Genomic DNA, 13,315 nt, shown 5'->3' on the forward strand with positions numbered 1-13,315 from the left:
ATTTTCTTCCTCAAAAGAATGACTCTTGAAGTTGGGAAGAATTTCTCCAAGAACACTCTTTTCATGCTTTCCCAAGAAGTGACGGTTCCAGGTGCTAATTCGTAGAGCCAATCTTTAGCCTTGTCCATAAGAGAGAATGGAAAGGCTTTCATCTTCAAAATATTCCCATCCACGTTGATGGGTGTCATACTTGAGCATACTACTTCAAATTCCTTCAAATGCTTGTTTGGATCTTCCATGGACAACCCATGGTATTTGGGAATATGATGCAGCAACCTTAACTTCACCTCGAACTCATCAGTCTTGCCTTGGGCTGCTAGAGGGTATTGAATGCATAAGGGCACGACATTGTCCAATCCCAAGGCAGATAGTTCCTTGATTGTTCGATTATCCACAGCCATGGCTGGTTCTTCCTCTTCTTCTTCTTCAACTTCGGATTTAGAGCTATAACTAGGTGGATTAGGTTTTGGCTGCTTCCTCTTTCTTCTCAAAGTTCTTTCAAAATCGTCATCAAACTCCAAGATATTTGCACTAATAGTTTGAGAACTTCGAGTCATAAACTAGTACCTAAAACAAAGGAAACAAGACAAAACAAAATCAGAAAACAAAACAAAGCAGAAATAAAACTAGAATGAAACTCATGGCAATAAGGGGAAGATTAGCAATTTTGCTAATCCCCAGCAACGGTGCCAAAATTTGATGTGAAAATTCACTTGACACATAAATTAAACCCTATTGATGACAATTGTAGTAAAGATGTAGGTAGGGATCGTTCTAGACCGGGGATTAACTAGGGCTGCTAATCTACACAAATATGACTCAAAAATACCAAACTAGACTTAGAAACACTCAACTAGACTCAAAAACACAAAACTAACACTTAAGACTTAAAATTGACTCAAACTACTCAAAACAACAAAACTAAGTTAAAAATACTCAAAACAGACTCTAGGGACTATTTGGACGAATTTAAGACTAGTAAGACTCAAAACACTAAATTGGACAGATTTAAACACTTTTCTAACTAATCTAAGACACTTAATTAGAAGGGGGATTGATTTGGATGAAAATTAACTAAATTAAACAGATTGCAAAACAAAGTAAACTAGATATGAAATTGGGTGATTTGAATGGTAAAAACTTAGCTAGAGGATCCTTCTGCACACATGAACATATGCAACATAAATCGATTTCCAGTATTGTTTCCTTAAACCATGAATGACAATGCCCCAAATTAATTGTGAATGCACTAATTAACTTTCAGATTTCCCTAAATTCATTGAATTGAATGGACAATGCATCGCAACCAAATTATTCTTCTCAAGTTCCCTATATGAACACCATGATAGAGATACATATCAAAGATCATTAAGTTCTATGAAAATCATAAGCATTGACAAGGCATTCGTAACTACGAATTGCATGATACTCTTGCCTAGAATTTACTTAACACAATTGTGACTAGTAATCTCCACTACTTTTAATTATAAGTTCACAACGATTAGGTGAAATTCCCTTATAATTTAGCATCAAATTCATGCATGCAAACTAAGTATGCATCCTTAATCAACACACAAGAATAAGTTATCAATCAAACAGATAAGTAAATAACATTCATGTTTTACAAAACAATAACTGAAAGTAATCAATTCATATAAAACATATGTCCATGGCTTTGAATTCACCTCTAACTAAAAATGAATTAGTTCCACATGTTCATAACAATTGAAAAGCAATAGAAAATAAACATGTAAACGAAACAAGGGAAGAAAGAACTCTTAGAACTCCAATGGTTGCAGGTGGCTTGCGGCACAAGGTCCTCCTCCTCCAATAGAAGCCACAACAAAGCTCCTTCTTCTCCAAAGTTGTGGCAAAGGGTGTTAATTGGTGTTTTTGCGGCTGAAATGGGGTGTAGAATTATATGGGGGGTGGTGGTCGAAATTATGGTTAAAAACATATATTTAGAAGCTATGGTTTGGCTGAATTTCTTGAGGAAAAGGCTTAGGGTTTTCGCACAAGGCTTGGCCTAATCCAAGGGGAAATAACTAGGATTTCTAGAAGGGTTTGGGGCTCCACTTTTGTAGGGCTTCTAGAAAGAGTGTGTTGTGGCAAATTTCTGACCTTCTAGAAGAGTCTGGGGTGCCACCTTTCTAGGGCTTCTAGAAAGGTGGGTGCAGCACATGTATAAGAGAAGATATAGGCCTTCTAGAAGGGTTTTAGGTCCCCTTGCATCTAATTACTCATCTTCCAAGTCTAAAATTAATTTCTCTATCTCTTTAGCACATTCCTCACTTCATTTGATCTTCAAAAACATCCATTCCTTGTGCTCCACATGCATGTAATCCATTCCAGCCCAAAATTGCTCTAAAATGCTTCAAAATGCACTTTCTTGCCAACTTTGCCAATTAGACCTACAAACAAACGAAAATAGCTTAAATCACTATAATAAACACAAACTAATTATGAAAATACAAGAAAACAAGCTAACTAAGTCGCATAAATATGCTCCTATGAGGGGTCCAAGTAGGCATATATTAGGAAAACCTAACCTTCAAAATATGCATGTATAAATCATAAGTAATTGGAAAAACTATATAGGATTGTTAAGGTGACGGTGGATCCCTAGTGCTTTCTTAACTTGATGTCTACAAAACTGTTTTCTTTTTCCTCATCTTTAGTATCGCAGATTGGTTTACTTTTATTAATTAAATTCATTTTTATTAAAGTAGGACATAAAATCAATCATCTCAAAGTTTTGTTGTACAATAATTAATTGGAATTTGGTTTGCTTCAAATTATTTAATAATCCCTGTGGAGAACGACCTTGTGAGAACCGTTCATACTATAATAATCTTGTCATTCTTGCAAGTATTATAGGAGTTTTAACCCTTTTGTGTGTGTGTGGTAAAATCCCTATCAGTCTGCACCTGGAACCTTAGGAATAAGAACTGCTAACGCTAAAAACTTGTAGGTTAAGTAATTCATAATAATAATACTTGTAGGAATTTCAGATATAATGTAAGATGAATTGGACTCAGAGATGTAAGTGGTTCACCTCTTAAAACTGGGCTACGTTCACTGTGGTGCTAGAATTTATATTGATATCAAGACTGAAACTAATGATCGGCTAATACAAGTATGTTCTCCCTCTTTCATTCGTCCGACCTCTATTGGGAGGCCTCCACTCCTTTATATAGGCCCTCAATTAACCCTTTCAACCTTAAGTTAGCCCACTTTCCATTTAATGTGCCACATACGTAGCATAGGGTGTTGACATCATTTATGTCACTTAGTCTTGACATTCGGCGGGGAAGTGACAGCTGTCCTGACATTCGGCGGAGAAGTGACAGCTGCTTAGCTTGGATAACGTGTTTTGTTAAAACAGTACGAGTCAAGCACGTGCTCAGCTTCGGTTATCCAATCCCGCCGACCTAAGATCATTCTGACTGCTATTATGTCCTATCATAGGCATCCCTATCACTAAAAGGTGGTCGTCGAGTGGGCTGATTGTCATCTGGATAGATATGTCACTTGGAGTACGTGTCTTAAAGTTGTTAGTCTACCTACATTCGTGCAGCGGTCATTATCCTTCTTACACTCCTCGGGTAACTAAGTTTAAGGACGGTCAGCCGTTGCGCTCAGGCTTGTCCTCTTTTAAGTGCCCTGGGCCTCGGGCTTCGCGTTCTCTTATTAGGCTTCCTGGGGTTCCTTTCTTGGCCGGCCTCACTCTTTGGGCTTCAAAGAGTCTAGCGTTAACAAGAACAACCAGGTTCGAATTAAAATGAAGAGGAATTTTCTCGTGGATGAAAAAACTCTAAATAGCCAAAACTATATCTAGATTAACTATGCTTAAACAGGTAGTATAGAAATATCCATTGAAACAATCAAGACCGGGAGAACTAGAAGGATCTAAACTTTTAGCTTTTGTATATACCTCTTATAGAAGAGGCACTAGTAAAGCCACATTCTCTTCGTCGGTTACCAAATTCGAAATTACTTTTTCAACTAGCCCAGTATTCAATGTATTATCGTTCAAGGAGAACAAAGTCTTGTAATGTGTCACATTGTGATCTTGAATGGGGACCAGATCACCTAACATTCGGAAATCAACACAAACTAATACCAAAGATTGATGAAGCTTATTGAATTTCACCATAAAGTGAAAAAAAAAAGTTTGTATTCTTATCCCCAGAGATAACCAGAACTCGAGAGTTATCCGTAAAAAAAATTTCAAGTAACCTAAGAGCCTCATGTACTTGACCTTTGACTTGCTTTCTCTTGCAAATCTTATTAGAGGGACCAAGATAAGCACTTTCTTGCTGTATTACGTCCAAATCATGCAAAGAACTATTCGCAACAAAGTTGGCATCTCCAAAAGAAGACCAGAAGCTTACCTTTAATAACTCGTAACTTAGCTGCTAAGATGACACTAGATCCCAAAAGTTGGAGCCCACCCCCTGTGTTTGAAACCAATGAAATAAAATCTAAGCTTTCTAACCACATTCTCTGAAAGCGAAAAGGAACTTTTGGCACCACAAATACCAGACAAAATAAGCGGGCAATGATCTCAAGATATACGAGACAAGGTACGACATAGTTTGACAATGAGACCCTTTGTTGGAAAATTAAGCACACCACAAGCAATATAGATAGTTTGAAATTCGGAGCAAGAAATACGGCTAGGCAGGATACCTCATTTTTTTCATGGGTACCCAAAACTCAATTAAAATCTCCAAGTGCAATTCACGATGCGTGACCGTGAAAAGAGGAGATGGCCTTGAGTTCTTCCCGTCAAACTTGTCGCTCAATATAGTTGGTCTTGGCATACACCCAAGTCAAAACACAATAAAAAGAATTTAGGGCACATGAGATGATTAGTTGGTGTGAAGAAGTCGAAATAACCTGCACCGACAAATTCTGAACCCATAAAAACCAAAGATTGGGCTCCAATGGACCCTGATTGTTAGTAGCCGCATGGAATAAATGCAAAGAACGCCAAAAAGAATGATGAATAGCTGACTTACCAACAAAAGATTTCAAAATACACACCATTACTGGCGCATAAGATTCCACTAGTTTCAGTTTCGTTCATACCTGACAAGTGGAATCATTTCTCAAACCTCGGGCATTCTAATGAATAATTTTTATTTATGTTTTATGCTTACCACGTGCTTCCTTGTGACGAAGGCTACAAACTAAGTTGATTTCTTCTTAACAGATCCCTACAGCAGATTCTTAATCTTTGGACGGTTTGAAACTGAAGTGAAACCCTCTTCATCCACAGAAACGACTAGAGTGGATGCAGAGGAGGCAAAAATAATATTAGTTGGCTTTGAAAGGAGCTCAAAATCAAATCCAAGTTTCTCGACTAGAACTTAAATACCAACGATGTTGTTAGAGGTACCGTTTGGTATATGGGACGGGACGAAACATAGTGGGACGAGGTGTTCAGTCCCATGTTTAGTGCACCCAAAAACCGTGGAACGCGCTGTCGCACGGGACGAAATTTGGCTGATTTCTCGTTCTGCCTTCCCCTGGAACGACTGATCTCACATCCGTAGAACACAAATTTATAATATTTTAAGATAAAATTGCCCCTTACAATATTTACACCATCCAAATCATAAAACAAACCCTAACCATTTTCTGTCGTTGCCTTTCTCTTCCCGTAGACTTCCTCCTCATCATTCTTCCTTATCCTCATCCTCTCCTCATCCTTTCCTGTAGCCGCCGACTGCACCCAGCCAGCACGTAGCAACTTGAAGCCACTACTATCGCGCTGTAGATTGACCCAGTTATGCGATTGATAGCTTGTTGAATCTCAATTTTTTACTTTAATCGATGACTCTTTTCTGATTCAATTTTTTTGTGCTCGTTTTGTTTCATTGTTTTGCATTTCGGTTGAAAATTTTATGGACTTTAGGGTTGCTATCAATGTCTATAAGGATTGCAATTAGATAAAAGGACTTTCTAGAAAAGCATATATATATATATTGGTGTCGGTGATGAGGTAGTAAAAAAAGCTGAAGCTTTTAAGGTAAATAATCACTTTTACTAATAACCCAATAATTCTTAAGAAGAACAACCCTAAAACTCGAAAAAGACACAGATGAAGATCCAGAAAACTCAGAGGCTCAAAGGTTGAAGCTTGTTCTGCTTTCCTTCATTTGAGAGAGTTCGGTATTTTTCTACAGATTTGTGAGAGTTATATAGAGACTTTTTTGTAGTATTTGGATTTGTTTGGATCAAAACTTGAACTTTGGGCTCAAGAAAGGAGTTGGCCCAAAAGGAGGCCCGAAAGGGAGATAGTCGAAGCCCAGAAGGCAGGGAAAGGCCTTTTCTGACTTGGTGCAGCTCATGAAGACCACTTGCTTACCTACCCAAAGGCCAAGTGGTGTAGACTGGTCAGCTACACAGCCCATAAAGCACTTTATGGTGGCATTACATGTAAAATAGCTGATGAGTCATCACCCTCAAACCGCATTCGGGCAAAGCTGCTGCTACCAAAGGCCAAGCCGAGTTGTCTATATAAGAAGAAAGAAAATCCAGGATTAAGGACACTCAAACAAACAAACAAATGCAAGCACAAACTCTGCTCAAAGCTAGATTTGCCTTCGAAACAAAGCTGTAGTCAGCCTTCATCCCTTTCGGGATAACCCTCTCTTCAATCCTTTGTAATAGCTCTGCTACCTTGTTCAACCTTGCTGTAGTATCGATTCATCTTTTGTAAACTCTCTCTCTACCCCTCTAAGCTTTCAGACCTTTGATAAAACTACAAAGATAGGAACCTGCAAGACGAGCAACCTTACCCGATAAGGTTTAACCTTGCCCGACCTTCTTTGCTTTGGTTTTGTCTTTTCAATATGTTGTATACTTCCAGTTATATGCAAGTTATTTCTAGCAAAATGATTATTAAAAGGCTTTCTCAATACTTGAATCCGATTTGAATATATCGTTAGTATTCAAACCAGATCCAAGTCCTAAGCCCTCGGGCATGTAGATATGATCGGTTAAAAATCCTTGGCCTCAAGGCATAAAAAAGAACTTTATGTGGACTTAACCCATCCACGACAGTCCTTGATAAACGAGAAGTCCGAAGTTACTTGGGGCGCAAGTAATCAACCTACCTTCTAGTTTTCTTTCTATTATATCATGATTACCATAGAACGCTTGAGCATGGAATGGATTCTAATGGAAAGCCTCAAGGCCTACACCTAAGGCCCCACAAAGGCATCCATTTGGATTCATTCCGTTCAGCGATCTAAAGAGTCTAAGTATAAGAATGAACTCTGATGGGAAGCCTCAAGGCCTACACCTAAGGCCCCACAAAGGCACCTATTTGGGTTCATTCTATTTCTTGGATTCGGGTAATCAGAAGTATAATAGTTAGAAAACTCCTACAATCACGAGAACAAATATGATGCGTTCGAGCACTGGTTTAGTTATTTATGGGAAGCCTCAAGGCCTACACCTAAGGCCCCACAAAGGCACCTGTTATAACTAACACAGTTTCTTGGATACATACATATATACAACTAAAACACGACAACCATTTTACATCTGCCATGCTAAAGATGGCAGTGGCACGCCTGAGCACCTAAATGTTAACCTTGATTGTGAGCCTCAAGGCCTACACCTAAGGCCCCACAAAGGCCCCTCTCAAAGTTAACGTTGTCCTTCTCTTTCAGCCTTGCCCAAAGAGTCTTGCTCGACGAGACTTGCCCGACGAGACTTGCCCGACGAGACTTGCCCGACAACGCCCGACAGCGAAGCAGAAGTCCGACAGCAGCCCTCAACCGGCGCCAACCTCCAGGGGAGCTGTGTGCTCGTCAGCCAGGAAACATCCCCGACGGGAATTCCTGACGCGAACAGGATTATTTGTGGTTGAGGGGATTGCAGATAAGAGGGCCAAACGAGATAAAGATGGTTGTCTTTTCAAATTCCAGTGTGTGCATTAATTAATTGGGTTTTTTTTTTTTTTTTTTTTTTTTGGCTCTGTAGTTGAGAATGAGTTTTCTTGTTTTTGCTCTGTATTTGTGAAACCCGGCTTTACCTAGGATGAAGTAGACGTATGCTCTTCTTATTTCTTCTTATTCACTTTTGTTGTGAATCCTTTTTTTTGTTTGTTCCATTTGGTTGTTTCTTTTTGTTACTGCTATTATGATTATTTTTATTCTCTATTCTAATCTTGGCAGGCTATTCAAAACTTCTTCTGCAAGAACTGTCAGTATAAACAGCATCAGTGCTACGCTTGTGGGAAGCTAGGCTCCTCTAATAAATTCATAACCAGGAACATTTTAGTTATTCTACATTGTTAGTAACAAAGCAATACTGGTGTACAATTTTCTTATTTTGTTTGTTCCTTTCATTTTGGGGATGGGTGCTGCGTTTTTTTTCTTCTTTCCTTTGTATGTGTGGTACTGGTACCACGATATATTCTTCTGAATTTAGCTGCTTGGGTTCATTTTCTAGTGTTAGGTATATTGACACGAAATATTCCACTACACTCTGTTGATATTTTTCTTTGGTCATATATCTTTTATGTCTTTTTGTTGTGCTTTTTACGATGCTATCTTAGGTTAGGGCCTTCATCTTGTGCTTGTAGTTCTTCATCTTTTGAGCATCATTTCTTGTTGGAATTTGTTTTAGTTTTTTATATTATGCTTTCTTCCTTCTTGATTTTCATTCTACTCAATGTAGTCTTGTACTTCAACTTTGATTTGTATTTCAGTACTTCGAAATGGCTAAGTTTTATACATTACAAACTCAATACTATTTCTTTAACGTGCGAGTGTATATTGATTGGATTTCATGTAGTTAGGTGAAAGTTCTACTTTTGGAGAAGCAAAAGCTAGACTACCTTCTGAGCTTCAGGCTATGGGTCTCCTATATGATCAGGTGCTAAGAATTTCAATGAAGTTAGTGAAAGATATCGATCTGATGCGTATTTTGTCTACCTTGGATGACTCACAGAAACCAGATTTCATTAAAGTGTTTATGGAGAGCCTTTGAGCATTTGGGGTTTTAGTATGATAAACTTTATCAACTTTTAGTGTTTTCATTATTGCTTTAGCAAGACATTATTTGTTTTTTAAGTCAAGACGAATGTTTGATTTCGGATATTTCATGTTTAAGTTCTGGATATTTCATTTTCTTTGTTTAAGTTCTGAATGTTTAAACCCTAAAACATTTATGACATGCATGATCATTAAACTTATATATTTATCAACATTGCATGACAACCATGACCATAGAGACAGAGCCATCTCAGCCATCTCATTCATGCTAACCATCTCATCACTTCCAATATTCACTGGCTCGAGGAAGTCTGACTTCATCAACCTAAATCATAGAAGACATAAATTACAAATTTTAAAAGGGTTTGCATGTGGAACACAACATATACCTAATAAAATTTGGACCAAGAAAAACAAATAATGGATAAGCATATAGTGTTCAAATTTGAACAAGTTACAAAAATTTAAAATAAAATAAAAAGTCTCGTCCCATTCCACGCATTAATATTGTACCAAACAACAGACGGAACATGGGTATTTTAGTCATTTAATCTTTTGGTTCCGTTCCGTCCATGCGCTACCAAACGCATAACGAAACAACCATCCAGTTCCGTCCTGCATGTACCAAACATAACATGGAAATCCGTTCCGTCTCATCCCGTCTACATACCAAACGGCACCAGAGAGATCGAAACTTGGTGGTGGGCCATCCAAATAGACAGGGAAACACCCCACCCCTGGTCCAAAAAAAGCAGGGCCATTGAGTCATACCATATTACTAAAGCCACAAAAATAGACACCAATCCGGATCCTCTTTGTGAGAATCTCAAGGATTCGTGAATTGTATCCATTTATCGTACAACGTATGGTCAGAAATCATTTTACATATTTTTATTTAAAATTAAACACAAACAGTACCTGATAAAAACTGATCTTACGATGTACGATGAACGGACACAATTCACGGATTCCTAGGATTCTCACCAAAATGATCCGGAGAGGATCCTGTTGGAATAGACACAATTCACCTTCCCAGTTAGAAATTAAATTAAAAGTTTGTTTTGGTAAAGTAGAATAAAAGCATCGTCAGTCTTATATAAAGTAGTTAACTGCAAAGGTAGAAGGACATTCTTATTCTTATGAGTCAGAATTGTGATAAATCAAGGTTTGAATTTTCTTTAACATAACAAGGTAGTTTGCTTCTGTGGAGTGATGGCAACTAGGGCGGCTATAACCATCAAACCGAAGCCATCGGTTTCCCCTCATCCTTTGTTTGTTTTAAGACAAGAATATACAAGATCGATTTTGGTTTTAGAAGAAGACAAGATATAAAGATAAGAGATGTTATTCCCTAAACAAATTTGTATAGTCAATGTAGACAATTCTCATGATAATTCTCTTTGGCTTTTAAAACAAGATTATATAATACATGATAAAGTACAATTATTATATACTAATTTTCTCCCTATAAGTCGCATCAATCACAGCAAATAGCATGGAATAATATAATTCCCAAGATAGAAGAGATTCGGTAGTTCAAAATCTTACCTTGGTTGCGGTAAAATGCTCTCTTCTACTAAAAGTTACATATTCTTACTCTACACATTATTTTAGAAAAATATTAGGAGATCACACTTTGGTAAACTACTTGTGCCAAATATTTTATAGATGTAGAAATATTTTTTTTAAATAATTTTATACACGTTATCTTAAGTTATTTTTATGATCATTTTTAACTTAAGAATATTTAGATTCCAACAAAGTATATATGTAAAGTCACACAACCAACATCTTTCAACACATTACACTAACAACACTTCAACGTCTTTCTAGTTCCTACAAACACCAAAATATTTGTTTGCGGTAGAATCTGAGTTAAATGAGTCTTTTCATTATTTTAGCCATTGAATTTCAGTTTGGACTTTAAATCATCTATAAACTAACCACTGGACTTGATCATATTTGATCTCAATTGTTGCATTCAGTACTGGTTTGGTACTGAGGTGCTTTTATAAAAAGTGGGTATCAAAAAAACCTGAACTCAAAAAGGTGTTTGGTAAACACTTAAAAACAACTTATTTTCACAGTTTAGGATGAAAAAAAACTGAAAATGAGCTTATTCTCACAGCATAGTAGAAGTAGTTTTTTTTTTCAAGACACAACAATACCAAACCAGCCCTTAATACAAAACAATTAACTGAAAAAAGAAAAAATTTAAACCGTGACAAACCATTGGATGAGAACAAAGTTGTTGGCTCATTGCAAAAGCGGGTGACACAAGAGCCCGTATCAATTAGCCCGTGCATGTGCATTTCGGGCGTCGGGTCAGACCCTTGTGCTTCAAGCATATTGAGTGCGTCCACTCGCGCTATGAGTCCTATTCAGATTTAGGCTAGCTAAATTTTTATGTGTGCATGCTAAATTTTTTTTTTATTTTTTTAACCAAAGATAGAAATATATTAAAGACGAATAGAGATGTTTACATCCTGGGTAAGGAAATTAAACAAAAAAGCAGGGCCAATACAGTCCCAAGTAAAAGATCGACCTTCCTTAAAAACATACTTAGCCACCGAGTAAGCAGCACGATTGCCCTCTCTAGACACAAAAGCAAAGGAAACAGACATCAACTTTTGCGCTAGAATCTCAATATCTCCTAGAATGCATTCAATACTAAAATCAATCAGCACTTCCTTCTTCAGCATCAGAATAATCATTCTCGCATCAGATTCAATGATAACATCATCAAACCCATGGTCAATACAGGCCATCAAGGCTGCCCTAATGGCAGTAGCTTCCGCGGCAGCTACACTGTGACAGTAGCCGATGCCAGACCCTCCAGCAGCTTGAAGCAGTCCAGCAAAATCACGACCCAGCCAACCCACCCCCATACGCATTGTATTCTTACACCAAGCCGCGTCAGTATTTATCTTGATAGTTCCATACCTTGGTTTCTGCCACATACCACTAGTTTTTCCAGAATCTGTTATAGGCTTCGTCACCCTAAGGCAATTATCAGCAGGCTCCGGAGCCTCAGAGGCTCTATACTCAGTGATGCTTTTTCTCCAAGTCTCCAAAATCTCCAACGGCTGACGATGGATCCCCTTGAAAACCACCTCGTTTCTATTTTTCCACAATCTCCACAGGCCAAAAGCAAAATCTTGGTAGATTTCGTCCGCATTGTCCCTATTCTTAACCTGGGCACAAAATTTTCCCCAGCTATCCAAGAAATCACTTCCTTCCAGGATGTACGAATTTAAATGCAAAGGAGAATAGAACCAGAAGACATGACTAATCTCACACCGGAAAAACAGATGGTTTTCGGTTTCGTTGAAAGTATTACAAACACCACATACATTGTCAATTCTCATGTGCCGCAGTTTCAGGTTACGTCTAACAGCCAGAGCGTTATTGCAATAGCGCCATATGAAAATCTTGATCTTATTTGGAACCTTCAGTCTCCAAATATTGTTCCATACCAGATTTAGCTTGTTAAAATCACTGGGGGTGCCCTTGCCTTTTCGTCCCAACGCTCCATCTTCCATCAGTTTAATAGCCAAGCCGTACCAAGTTTTGACTGAATACACTCCATCCGTGGTGTGGTGCCACACCAACCGATCATCAATGCCAACTTGACTTAGGGGTATGCTTAAAATCAGTAACACATCAACCTGATTGAACCCGTCCGAGATCATCTCAGTCCTCCAGGAGTTAGAAGACGGGTCAATTAAGTCACTAACCATAGTTCCTTCAAGAGTTACCTTCGGATTAACTTTAAAAGTCGAAGGTTTAGGGAACCACGGATCCTCCCTAATATTTATACTTTTCCCATTTCCCACCCGCCATCTAAGACCAAGTTGCAGCACTTCCCGGACTTCGAAAACACCTTTCCGGGCTTCAAAAACACCTAAATTCTTAAATTTTAGGATTTAGCCCTCTCCATTTACTAGAGACTTAAAAGTTGGTGAAAATTTTATGCATGCTTAGACATATGTCCAACTAGGCACTTGCATGCCAATAATTAAAGATCATTCCCGATCCTTGCGGTGCAGAAGTTTCTGATTTTTATTCCTGAAATCCAGATCACAAGCATGTAAGAGCATGTTCGTAGCAGCTGCATGCAGCTGTACCCTCGTATATATAATTCAGCCGTAACATTTTCTCACTATTAAACATAAAACATGATGTATGTCAACGAGATCATTACTTAACTTTTGGAGATTTTAATATTGTAAACTTTATGTATTTTTTTTTTATGTTTAATTATAATTTTTCTAGACTATAGTGACGGAAGCTGAAAA

At 37.9% G+C, this 13,315-nt stretch overlaps 2 long non-coding RNA genes across 2 annotated transcripts; one reads left to right on the top strand and one right to left on the bottom strand.

Moving 5' to 3' along the window:
• Positions 1-1,632: 1,632 nt before the first annotated feature.
• On the bottom strand, positions 1,633-4,463 carry LOC139193184 (uncharacterized). Its single transcript, XR_011577593.1, has 2 exons — positions 4,395-4,463; positions 1,633-2,411 (listed from the first exon to the last, which is right to left on the bottom strand). It is a non-coding gene; the product is annotated as an uncharacterized lncRNA (long non-coding RNA).
• A 3,524-nt stretch (positions 4,464-7,987) lies between these two features.
• On the top strand, positions 7,988-9,163 carry LOC139193185 (uncharacterized). Its single transcript, XR_011577597.1, has 2 exons — positions 7,988-8,313; positions 8,818-9,163. It is a non-coding gene; the product is annotated as an uncharacterized lncRNA (long non-coding RNA).
• The last annotated feature ends 4,152 nt before the right edge of the window (positions 9,164-13,315 follow it).

The sequence above is a fragment of the Malus domestica genome, chromosome 02, assembly GCF_042453785.1.
Source record: "Malus domestica chromosome 02, GDT2T_hap1".
Lineage (NCBI taxonomy): Eukaryota > Viridiplantae > Streptophyta > Magnoliopsida > Rosales > Rosaceae > Malus > Malus domestica.